Raw genomic sequence first — 12,899 nt, 5'->3', positions numbered from 1 at the left:
GACATGATGAGGCAGAAGTAGACATGATGAGAGGCAGAAGTAGACATGATGAGAGGCAGAAGTAGACATGATGAGAGGCAGAAGTAGACATGATGAGAGGCAGAAGTAGACATGATGAGAGGCAGAAGTAGACATGATGAGAGGCAGAAGTAGACATGATGAGGCAGAAGTAGACATGATAAGAGGCAGAAGTAGACATGATGAGAGGCAGAAGTAGACATGATGAGAGGCAGAAGTCGACATGATGAGAGACAGAAGTAGGTATGATGAGAGGCAGAAGTAGACATGATGAGAGGCAGAAGTAGACATGATGAGAGGCAGAAGTAGACATGATGAGAGGCAGAAGTAGGTATGATGAGAGGCAGAAGTAGGCATGATGAGAGGCAGAAGTAGACATGATGAGAGGCAGAAGTAGACATGATGAGAGGCAGAAGTAGACATGATGAGAGGCAGAAGTAGGCATGATGAGAGGCAGAAGTAGGCATGATGAGAGGCAGAAGTAGATATGATGAGAGGCAGAAGTAGGCATGATGAGAGGCAGAAGTAGGCATGATGAGAAGCAGAAGTAGACATGATGAGAAGCAGAAGTAGGCATGATGAGAGGCAGAAGTAGGCATGATGAGAGGCAGAAGTAGACATGATGAGAGGCAGAAGTAGGCATGATGAGAGGCAGAAGTAGGCATGATGAGAGGCAGAAGTAGACATGATGAGAAGCAGAAGTAGACATGAGAGACAGAAGTAGACATGATGAGAAGCAGAAGTAGACATGATGAGAGGCAGAAGTAGACATGATGAGAGGCAGAAGTAGACATGATGAGAGGCAGAAGTAGATATGATGAGAGGCAGAAGTAGGCATGATGAGAGGCAGAAGTAGGCATGATGAGAAGCAGAAGTAGACATGATGAGAGGCAGAAGTAGGCATGATGAGAGGCAGAAGTAGGCATGATGAGAGGCAGAAGTAGACATAATGAGAGGCAGAAGTAGGCATGATGAGAGGCAGAAGTAGACATGATGAGAAGCAGAAGTAGACATGATGAGAGACAGAAGTAGACATGATGAGAGGCAGAAGTAGACATGATGAGAGGCAGAAGTAGGCATGATGAGAGGCAGAAGTAGACATGATGAGAGGCAGAAGTAGACATGATGAGAGGCAGAAGTAGACATGATGAGAGGCAGAAGTAGACATGATGAGAGGCAGAAGTAGGCATGATGAGAGGCAGAAGTAGACATGATGAGAGGCAGAAGTAGGCATGATGAGAGGCAGAAGTAGGCATGATGAGAGGCAGAAGTAGACATGATGAGAGGCAGAAGTAGACATGATGAGAGGCAGACGTAGACATGATGAGAGGCAGAAGTAGGCATGATGAGAGGCAGAAGTAGATGAGAGGCAGAAGTAGACATGATGAGAGGCAGAAGTAGACATGATGAGAGGCAGAAGTAGACATGATGAGAGGCAGAAGTAGACATGATGAGAGGCAGAAGTAGGCATGATGAGAGGCAGAAGTAGGCATGATGAGAGGCAGAAGTAGACATGATGAGAAGCAGAAGTAGACATGATGAGAGGCAGAAGTAGACATGATGAGAGGCAGAAGTAGACATGATGAGGGGCAGAAGTAGACATGATGAGTGGCAGAAGTAGACATGATGAGAGGCAGAAGTAGACATGATGAGAGGCAGAAGTAGACATGATGAGAGGCAGAAGTAGGCATGATGAGAGGCAGAAGTAGACATGATGAGAGGCAGAAGTAGACATGATGAGAGGCAGAAGTAGGCATGATGAGAGGCAGAAGTAGGCATGATGAGAGGCAGAAGTAGGCATGATGAGAGGCAGAAGTAGACATGATGAGAGGCAGAAGTAGACATGATGAGAGGCAGAAGTAGACATGATGAGAGGCAGAAGTAGACATGATGAGAGGCAGAAGTAAACATGATGAGAGGCAGAAGTAGACATGATGAGAGGCAGAAGTAGGCATGATGAGAGGCAGAAGTAGACATGATGAGAGGCAGAAATAGACTTGATGAGAGGCAGAATTAGACTTGATGAGAGGCAGAAGTAGACTTGATTAGAGACAGAAGTAGACATAATGAGAGACAGAAGTAGACATGAGAGACAGAAGTATGCATGATGAGAGACAGAAGTAGGCATGATGAGAGGCAGAAGTAAACATGACGAGAGGCAGAAGTAGACATGATGAGAGGCAGAAGTAGACTTGAATAGAGATAGAAGTAGACATGAGAGACAGAAGTAGACATAATGAAAGACAGACGTTGACATGAGGGACAGAAGTAGATATGAGACAGAAGTAGACATAATGAAAGATAGACTTTGACATGACAGACATAGATGTGAGACAGAGGTAGACATAATAAGAGACAGTCACACAGATTTAGACATAACAGAAATAGATACAATGAGGCAGAAATAGACATGATAAGACAGAAGTATACATGATAAGAGAGAAGTAGACATTAGACAGAAGTAGACGTAATGAGAGGTATAAGTAGGTATGAGAGAGAAGTAAACATGAGAGATATAAGTAGATATAATGAATGACAGACGTTGGCATGGCAGACGGAAGTAGATGTGAGACAGAGGTAGACATAATGAGAGACAGTCACAAAGATTTAGACATAACAGAAATCCGGGTAGCTCAGTTGGTAGAGCAGCTGGCTACGGGCTGGAAGGTCCGGAGTTCGATCCCAGGTGGTGACAGGATTTTTTCTCGTTGCCAAATTTTCAGAACGGCCCCGAGGTTCACTCAGCCTCCTATAAAATTGAGTACCGGGTCTTTCCTGGGGGTAAAAGGCGGTCAGAGCATTGTGCCGACCACACCACCTAATTCTAGTGCCGAGGTCATGGAAAGCATGGGGCTCTACCTCCATGCCCCCAAGTGCTTTCATGCCATGTTAAGGGGATACCTTTACCTTTTTTTTTACAGAAATAGATATAAATGAGGCAGAAATAGACATTATAAGACAGAAGTAGACATGATAAGAAAGAAGTAGACATGATAAGGCAGTAGTAGACATAATGAAAGGTATAAGTAGACATAATGAATGACAGACGTTAACATGAGGGACAGAAGTAGATATGAGATAGAGGTAGGTATAATGAGAGACAGTGAAACAGAGATAGACATAATGATAGAAGTAGACATGATGACAGACAGAAGTAGACAATGAGAGACAGAAGTAGATAATGAGAGAAATAAGTATACATAATGAGAGACACGTTGACATAATGAGACAGAGGTAGACAGGAGTGACACAGAGATAGACATGGCAGTAGGAAAAAGTAACACGGAAGTAGACATAATACGAGACAGTGTGACACGGAGGTGGATAAGAATGACACAAAAGTAGACCTGAGAGACAGAGGTAGACAGATATATACAAACTGATTTAGTAATACAGAGATATAGGTAGTCAGTGACATACAAGGAGAGACACGGAACAGATATAAAGAGGATGAGAGACAGCGAAATAGAAAGTGGTGAAGAGACAGAGAAATAGATTACAGAGAATGACGGCTACTATAAGCAGAAATAGATGTTAAAACACTATGTAAACATGGATGGATATTCTATGACGTTGCAGAAATAGGCTATATGAACATAGATAGAAACTGTAATCACGAGATATACAACACAAACGGAGGGGCTGATAACAGAGGCGAATAGACTGATTATTATATAGGGACTTAAGGAAGGCAGTCAAAATGACGGGTCAAGTAAGAGACAGGCATTTCAAACAGAGGGAGACAACAAAAATAACACGTAATAACCAGAACGTTTTCGCTACCAATGATATAATGTTAAAAACGCGTATTTCCGTAAAAATCAGAAAACTGGTCCTGCAGAAAATCAATATTTGCTAAATACTTAAAAATGACATGAAAAAACCGTAACATACAAGGCGTGGTGGAGTGAGCAAATAAAAAGACTGGAGTGGAATAACCATATCCCACAAATGACGTCAAACAACCTTGTGCGAACAGTCATGGGCAGTATTCGGAACGGAAAGGAAATACCTGTACAAATTGTATAAGGAAAACATAGAATGATTTACTTCTGGGTGCAAGTACGTATTAAATAGTAACAAAATCCAACACTTAAAAGGTGCTATGTATTTATATAGCACATAGAAATATGACAAATAGACTTGGAGAAGAAGAAACACAGGAAAAGAATAAAATTGCAGAACGAATAAAAAAAGAAAAGAGTATTAGGAAGAGGAAGAAGACATAAAAGAACAGAGATTACCAGACCTACAGAAATACGAACAAAATTGTAAAAAAGTTAATATGAAAATACAGAAAGATGTGCAAATGGCATAACAAAAGCCACTCTTTCAATATCCGGGGTTCATGTAACTTATGTTAATAGTTATTTATGGTACTTGTGAGGTAAGTGCATCTTTATTGCGCGAGTGGAAAGATTTAAACACGAGGCGTCAGCCGAGTACTAAATTACACGAGCGCAATGAAGATCATGCTCACAAGTACCATACGTAATTTTATCCATGACCATAACAAAAAAAATTTGTTTTATAAAAGAAAATATGTTGGAAATAAGTCCTCATATAATCACATATCATGGCATGGATTTTAGAATCATTACGTGTACTAGGTAGGTCATGATGTAGGAGGCCATGAATAGTGAAGAATGGTATCTATGGCGTTGGATAAATAACAAATTATAATTTATATAATTGAATCAGTCGGAGCTAAAAGGAACTAAGTCACTTTTCACAACTTTTCAGGAGAAGCAAAAAACATTCCACAAATGTATATATTTTTAAGTTATAGAAGACCAAAGAACATTTTAAAAGTCTTAGTTCCTTCTTCCACCGGTCGATGTGCACGACATCCATTGTTCACATTGTTGCCATAGCCATTAAACTGCATATTTTGACCTAGTTCCTTTTAGCACCGACCGAGTCATTTTTTTTAATATATATATATATATATATATATATATATATATATATATATATATATAAAATATAAAACGTGTATTTTCATCTTTTTGAAGTTTCGGGGATTATTTACAAGTTTTCACGGGACTAATATGATTAAAATAATTTCACATTTTACTTCTATAAACTTAAGAGTTAAAACTTAATTAATCATCGTGTCTGTTTAGCTCAGTTGGTTAACGCGTGTTATTAAATCCTAAAATCCAAAATCCTATAAACCTAACTTCGCAGGTTCGTGTCTCCTCGCATCCAAAAAGGTAAATTATTACACAATTAAAAAAAAATACATATTACATATGAATGCAATGCACAAATTACGACGTAACGACGTAGTAGATAGAGAAAAGAAAAGGAGATTGAGTGTATGTATATTTAAGAAATGGTAGTAAAGAAGCAGAGGTAGTGGCATCTAGTAACTATTATATTAACTTCTTGAGTAATAGTTGAATGGAAAAGTATACGTGTGTGCCCGGGTATTAGGAAAATACTAATGAACTGTGAGATAAAGTCTTTATCTCACTAGTGGAATAAAGTAATGTTGAATAAAAGCCTACTTTACAAACGCAAAAGTATTTAGTAAAGCCATGTTTTTCGTCATGGTCATGGATTTTTTTATTTTATTGGGTTATTTTACGACGCTGTATCAACATCTAGGTTATTTAGCGTCTGAGTGAAATGAAGGTGATAATGCCGGTGAAACGAATCCGGGGTCAGCACCGAAAGTTACCCAGCATTTGCTCGTATTGGGTTGAGAGAAAACCCCGGAAAAAACCTCAACCAGGTAACTTGCCCCGACCGGGATTCGAACCCGGGCCACCTGGTTTCGCGGCCAGACGCGCTGACCGTTACTCCACAGGTGTGGACATGGTCAGGGATAAAATATTTAAATTCACATTACAGCAATAGGCCTACATTATTTTTTCTCTTTACTCTGCTTAATAAAAGGAAAGAAAACTCGTAAAAATTTCGAATAGTTCACTATCTGCTCCTGAAATAAGCCCAATGGAGATGAACCTGCCCAAGAGCAAAACTATCCACTCTTTTCCACCTTATAAGGTTAAAATTAAAAGAATACACATCTAATGCATAATACACAATCAACTTTGTTTCGTGTTGATAAAAACAACAGCTGTAAGCTAATATTTATTTCACCGCCATAAAAACAAACCTCGCTTCTAATCGCGCACTGTGTCACTCCGACACCTACGCACACAGAGATACAGGTGTCCCGTCTGAAATATTCCACGCCAGCTATAATGTCTTTCCCTATTTAAAATAGAATCATCATGTGTAGACAAGGTTCCTACTGTATCCTTGAACCTCGTTCAATTCCCACAAAGTTACGTTTGAACGTTATGGAACCAACAAAGCTGTCAAGCATTTGCCGTTGTTAATGATGACGCATTTGAGTACAAAACAATGTTCTTAGCGTATAAGCAGACAATTAAAAACAGTTATTGTAGCAGAACAGTTATTTTAATTAAGTTCTTGGAGGTTACGCAATACTCATTTTTAAAGAATTCATTGAATAGTTTCTTACACGTCAGTATTTATGCTGAACACGCAAAATACGGTAAATCTCAATTCTATAAGCTATAGTGTATCTAAAAGATATAACGAGTCTCTTTCGTTAACCAATCACACATAACCAGCTCTTCAGCAACAAACTAAACACCAGAGTTCCAACAGATATGTCTGAATCACGCTACTATAATTAGATAAAACAAAACATAACACTTTTCATTTTCTCACTTTAACTTAACAGACTATTAAAACAGAAGTAATAAATTTCACACTTCATAACTAACATATTACTTTCTCGTGTAAATATAATCTTGTTGCCATGGGCTACAACAATTGAACATTTTGGTCACTGATATGTTTCAACGTCTGGAATAACTTTATATTCGTAGTGTCATAACAAAACAAATCTTTTCCGATATTATCCGCGGTGCGTGAATGGAGGGTAGGGGGAGGGGGAAGTCACCTGCTGAGGCTGTTAGCAACACGCGTTGATAGAGAGCTATTTCTGTAACACGCAGACATCACTACTACACGTTTATATTAAATGCTACTTACAAGCAATGCTACTGCCGAAACGTCGTGCTGGCTTGCTGCAAGAGACAACTTTCTGGTGATGAGTTTCACTGAAATAACAAAGTAGCAACTGACCTTGAGAGGCAGCATCTCCCGGTGACGTCACTACTACTACTACTGCTGCCACGGACAGACTGCGGGCCGGGAGGGGGCGAATAGAGCTTCAAGTGTAGCGACGCTAGCGCCTCGTGTGGGCACGGAGCACACTATTGGACGGCATTCCACTGTCATAGCTGTCTGCACTGCAGAACAACAAATGAAGAATTTCAGAGTGCAATAATATTTGTTTATTTATTCAAATATTATTTAGAATCTGATGTGTTTAAAGAACAGCTATCAATAATATACTAGACATTAATATACTTTGATAGAGTATATAATACGTAGTAACTTAAGTAAAACACACAGTTTTAATATTAAAACATTATGAAATAACTATCGTGGCATGAACAAACTGACATTTTAGTACGAAAATTGGTCCCACTGCAGGCTCTGTATAGGTTAGCAAGAATTTTACCACACAATAATTGATTAAAGATATAATGTGCTCTCATTTATTTCCATTTTAGAGTCGACCTAGTTAGCAAGTTGGTATAACGCTAGCCTTCTATACCCAAGGTTGCGGGTTCGATCCCGGGCCAGGTAGGCCAGGTCGATGCATTTAAGTGTGCTTAAATGCGACAGGCTCATGTCAGTAGATTTACTGGCATGTAAAAGAACTCCTGCGCGGGACAAAATTCCGGCACATCCGGCGACGTTGATATAACCTCTACAGTTGCGAGCGTCGTTAAATAAAGCATAATATATATATATTTTTCTTTTTTTCCATTTTAGATATACATTACACATTTAAGGACATAGCATTACATCAACTTGTCCCTTTAAAGTGCTAAAAAATAGCAACTTGAATATTACATGATTTACCATTCAACGCTGCCTCAAGCTTTTCATTTGCTGCTTCACAAATTATGTTGTTTAAAGTTATTGTGGAAGTTCAAACATATTATACTAAAAGGTTTTCCTTACAATAATTTCATATTTTTACTGAATGATTGTGTAAAAGAGTTATAAAACAGAGACTAGATATTGTATATGACTTACGGCGAAAATTCATAATAATATATAATAAGTTTAAGCTACATAATTCATTAGCAACTTATCTTCAACTGAACAATAATAATCAATTTACCACAGAGATTAAAATTTTATTTTATTGTCAGAGTTAATGTTAGACTAATCTTAGTACAATGTATAATATTTATATTTATTTTTATATTGTTTACTCTCGACTGCCTTTGTTAATCATTTTATTTTACCTCTTTACGTAGAAGTCTTCTTTAGATAAAAAAAATCACAGTACCGCAATGTTCTTTGTTTGTAGAATGTATAAAAGAATTACAAAAAAAAAACAGATTTCAGAATTTGAGTCGAGCAAAAACATTATTTTGTTGATTTGACGGTATATACAGTCAAACTAATACTCTACAGTTACACTTTCGAGGGAAACTCATAAGAGAAAATAATAAGTATCACATTATTTTTATTGGTTATTTTATGACGCTTTATCAATTGCAATGGTTATCTAGCGTCTGACTGACATAAAAATGACGTCATTCCATTTTCGGCCAATGAAGTGTAATGAAATTTTGAATTCCAACCAATCACAGTCATACATCGCGATAATTTCTGCAGCTCCATTTATCACTATCAATTTATCGCATGGTCGTTCTTTTGTTTAGTCAGTGTCGCCAACTGTTACCACGTAAATCGATGATCATGAATCAATTGTACTATATAAAGTGCGAAATCCTACTTCCACATCTACCGGTACATCTTTATCTTCTAATTCCATGTCCATTGTATCTAAAGAAAATGACACTACTTCATAACAATTGTTCATTTAATTAATGTATTAATCAGGTTATTTATAATTATGCTATAAAATGTTTAAATTAAATTATGATTTCAGCAGATAATGAAAACGTATTTCTGTTATAATAACAAGAGAAAAGCGCAATACATGTAATTAACATTTTTAAATCTGTATTTAGCTTTTCTCAATTAGCATTACTGAATAACATTCAATTTCTTTATTGCAGTAATCGTTATTCATCTATTTCGACGTCACAATGTCTGAATAGATTAAATATTCATAAATATACCATTATTAACATTTTCTGAGCGAATTTTAGGGATATATTATTTACATTTTTATTTTATTCACGAAATAGTCCTAATAAATATCACTAGAGGTTTGAGATTTCCCAAATAAATCCACTCGCTCCGCTCGTGGATTTATCGGCAAATCTCAGACCTCTTGTGACATTACTATAGGCCTAGATAATACCGGCGAAATGAGTCCGGGATCCAACGCCGAAAGTTACCCAACATATTTTGCTCTTAATGGGTTGAGGGAGAATCCCGGAAAAAAACCTCAACCAGGATTTGAACCCGGGCTCGCTCGTTTCACGGTCAGGCATGTTAACCATTACTCCACAGTGGTGGACCACATTAATTGAAAAATATATTTGCTTCTATGATAAACAATGTAAGTGAGCCTAAATAAACAATATCTCTATCTGTTTTAATTATGCTATAGCTAATAAAATATAAAATTCTCTCAGAGTTAAAAACGTCGTACACTTGAGTTGAAGTGAATTCAGCAAATTATAATCGAAGATCCTACAGCGCCGATGTGTTCGTGATAGAATTTGCAGTGGACAATAGTAACGTTGCAGAAGGTTTTTGTCGAGGTATTTCTGTTCTCTCATTCCACCAACACTGTCCATTTCCCTTTTATTCCATCTATCATCTGCGATGGTTAAAAATAGATTGGGGTGAAGTCTTGGAGTTAATACGATGAGTCTCCGATGCTGATTGACACTTTAAGGGTAGGTAATCTGAATCTTGGACCTTATTGGAAGGATTACACTGGGCTGCACTCTTCTGGGGATGGCACATGGGTCTCTTAGGGCTAAGGCAGGATAGCTCGCCTATTAACATCGGATTCGCGATTACCACCTGAGCTACCTTTCGGGCTGTAACAATTATCGCACATAGGGGGCGTACAATGGGCCAATATAGGCTGAAGTGCAAGGATCCATTCCGTGTCCAGTCTTAGAAAAGCCAGACACGCAAATTCAAGCATGTATCAGTGCTGTAGTCTTCATTTTACATGATGTAGTTATGTTGACTTCTGTAGGCTATACTGGGTGTTCAGTTTAAAGTGTGTCATGGCTCGCTGTATGTCGTCATGTGGCTAGCCGATGAGCCTAGAGAATTCAGTTTTCCTACACTTCCGCAGAGGTGTATTACCTATGTGCCAGAGAAGTTGTCTAGCAAGTACGGCGTTCATTCTGAAGAGTACTTACCTATACGTACGGTAACGCTGGTAGTGACAGGAATGTGAACTGTTTCGAAATATATACTGAGGTGAGTTTTTTTCTTACTGTCGAGATATGGGTAGAGGGTTAAGACGATTACTTACGTATTTGTTGACATTAATTTCGACGGTCAACATGGACACGGAGCATTTGATTTATGTTGTGGAATGTTGCCGTACGCAACCGATGATAACAAATACCCTCCGTACGACTTGCCCGGGCAAAACACAGTTCGAAAAAGGTTATGGTAGCACACAGACCGTACAGACCGCCATCTGTTGCTACGACGTTCAAGTTATACAGTACACGTTCTCAAGTTCAGATTGAACGCCTTGATTAATAGGTAACTTCTCTGACATAAAAGCTGAAACTCGCTTCAAATCGCTGACTCATCAACAGTGACGTCATGACACACTTTGAAATGAACACCCAGTATGATGGCGACAAAAAGAATAAACAACCTCCAAGAGCGAGAGCTTAATTATATCCCTATAAAAATGAAAAAATTTTAGTGCTATTGGTAAAATTGTCAACATTACACAATGCAGAGTATTTGCAAGTAGAGACAGTACTTCGTCCCTGACGACTACAAGAATAGTATTACTGGCGTTTTTGCGGTGTATCTAGCAAGCGAAGTGGTGTAAATAATATATACAGAATGAACCGTAAGTAATGTTATTAATTTCAGGGAGTTATTCTTTGAGATATTTCAAACTAAAAAAGTAATACAATTTTGCTCGTTTCTGCTTCCTTTTCGAGATAAAAATTATTGTATATGAAACATTTAAAAGCGTGTTTTGAGAAAGTCGTTGATTCAATTCCCAATATGCTCAATTAAGAGAGCAGTATATTATGATAATAAATGATTGAAATAATTTTAGTTTTGCCCTTTATATCAGCAGAAATTTTATACGAATAAATGTAAAATTTTAAAATTCCTTTTCAGAACGAAAAACTGTAGCCTAATTAAATTTAGAATTAAAGCGTACACATTTTATAAACGAATTTAAATTTATTTATTTATTTACTTAATTACTTATTTATTTACTTATTTATTTATTTATTTATTTATTTAGCTAATAATTGTAACATAAAACATAACATAAACAGAAAAAACTTTAGCTCGCCCCTGAAAGAGTAGAACCCGTAGAATGTTTTAATTTTGAGATTATACGGTATACAATTTATTTTGTATAAAATCCAGAAGTCCACACCTGTGGAGTAACGGTTAGCGCGTCTGGCCGCGCAACCAGGTGGCCCGGGTTCGATTCCCGGTCGGGGCAAGTTACCTGGTTTAGGTTTCTTCGAGGGTTTTCCCTCAACCTAATATGGGCAAATGCTGGGTAACTTTAGGTGCTGGACCCCGGACTCATTTCATCGGCATTATCACCTTCTTTTCACTCAGACGCTAAATAACCTAAGATGTTGATAGGGGAAAGCGTCGTAAAATAACCCACAAAAAATCCAGAAAATCATATTTATCTCCTTACTTAAATGCATGAAGGTTGGATTTGTATTTTGAATAATGACAGTATCATTCATAACATGATAAAGGAATTGATGCAAAACGTATACCGTAACTAGAAAGTATGTGTCATCACGATGCCGCCGATGTTGACTATGAGCCACAGGACTTCGGGGACGCCAACGCGTGGTTTGAAGCTGTCGTGAAATCAGAGCCTAGATGTTATACATACCCGTCTTACATCGTGTTCGTGATGGAACTTGCAAGGTGGACGACGGAAAAGCCTGTTAAACCCCTCGGAAACTGTTTGTTACCTGTGTGAAAGACGAAGGTTCCTATCTAGAGAGAGAGAACAAAATCGCACTTCACTTGTTACGGTCAGGTATCACAAAGCGTTGTTCACTTGTTTTGTTGAGAGTATTCATGGGATCACTCCAATAGTTGTGGGTCGTTCTTTCTCGACTAACATAATGTTTATTTCTTGCGCTAATTCTTTCTCACGTTTAAGTTTTCCTGACTTAATTACAAACACAATCACGGCTCGTTGTTCACGTAATTTATAAATTTAATCGTTCTAGTAATTCTCAGCGTTTGGTCATGGAGTCCTGATTTCAAATATGCGTAGGTAATATCATAAGAGCTTTTCATTTTTCATTCTTTCAAAATATTTACGATCTTATCTCACGCATTAATTTGTCCTAAGGAATAAATAAATTTCGCGAATAGCATAATAAATAAATAAATTATATGTTTAATATTTAATATATAATATTATTTTTCAGCTACTTTTACGTAAAGAGGGCTTTATTTAGTCACTCATACTGTACAGTAATCTAAACAATGACTTTAATGCAAGAATGAATAAAATTTGTTTTATTCACTGCTGATATTTTATTGACTACTAGAAATGCATTTAAAATCTGAAACAATTACTAGACTAAACACATAATAAAACCAACTCGACCACAAGCAAGACC

General features: G+C 37.6%; 1 protein-coding gene across 1 annotated transcript in view; it reads right to left on the bottom strand.

Moving 5' to 3' along the window:
* LOC138691353 (uncharacterized) overlaps positions 1-7,189 on the bottom strand; it is a 180,596-nt gene extending 173,407 nt beyond the window's left edge. The window contains exon 1 of the mRNA XM_069813252.1: positions 7,057-7,189. The gene's annotated coding sequence lies outside the window, so the exon portion shown is untranslated. The remainder of the gene's footprint in view (positions 1-7,056) is intronic.
* Between the last annotated feature and the right edge of the window lie 5,710 nt (positions 7,190-12,899).

The sequence above is a fragment of the Periplaneta americana genome, chromosome 2 (genome assembly GCF_040183065.1).
Source record: "Periplaneta americana isolate PAMFEO1 chromosome 2, P.americana_PAMFEO1_priV1, whole genome shotgun sequence".
Classification (NCBI taxonomy): domain Eukaryota; kingdom Metazoa; phylum Arthropoda; class Insecta; order Blattodea; family Blattidae; genus Periplaneta; species Periplaneta americana.
Note: the sequence above shows the minus strand (reverse complement) of the source record. Positions and strands in the feature narration are given on the sequence as shown.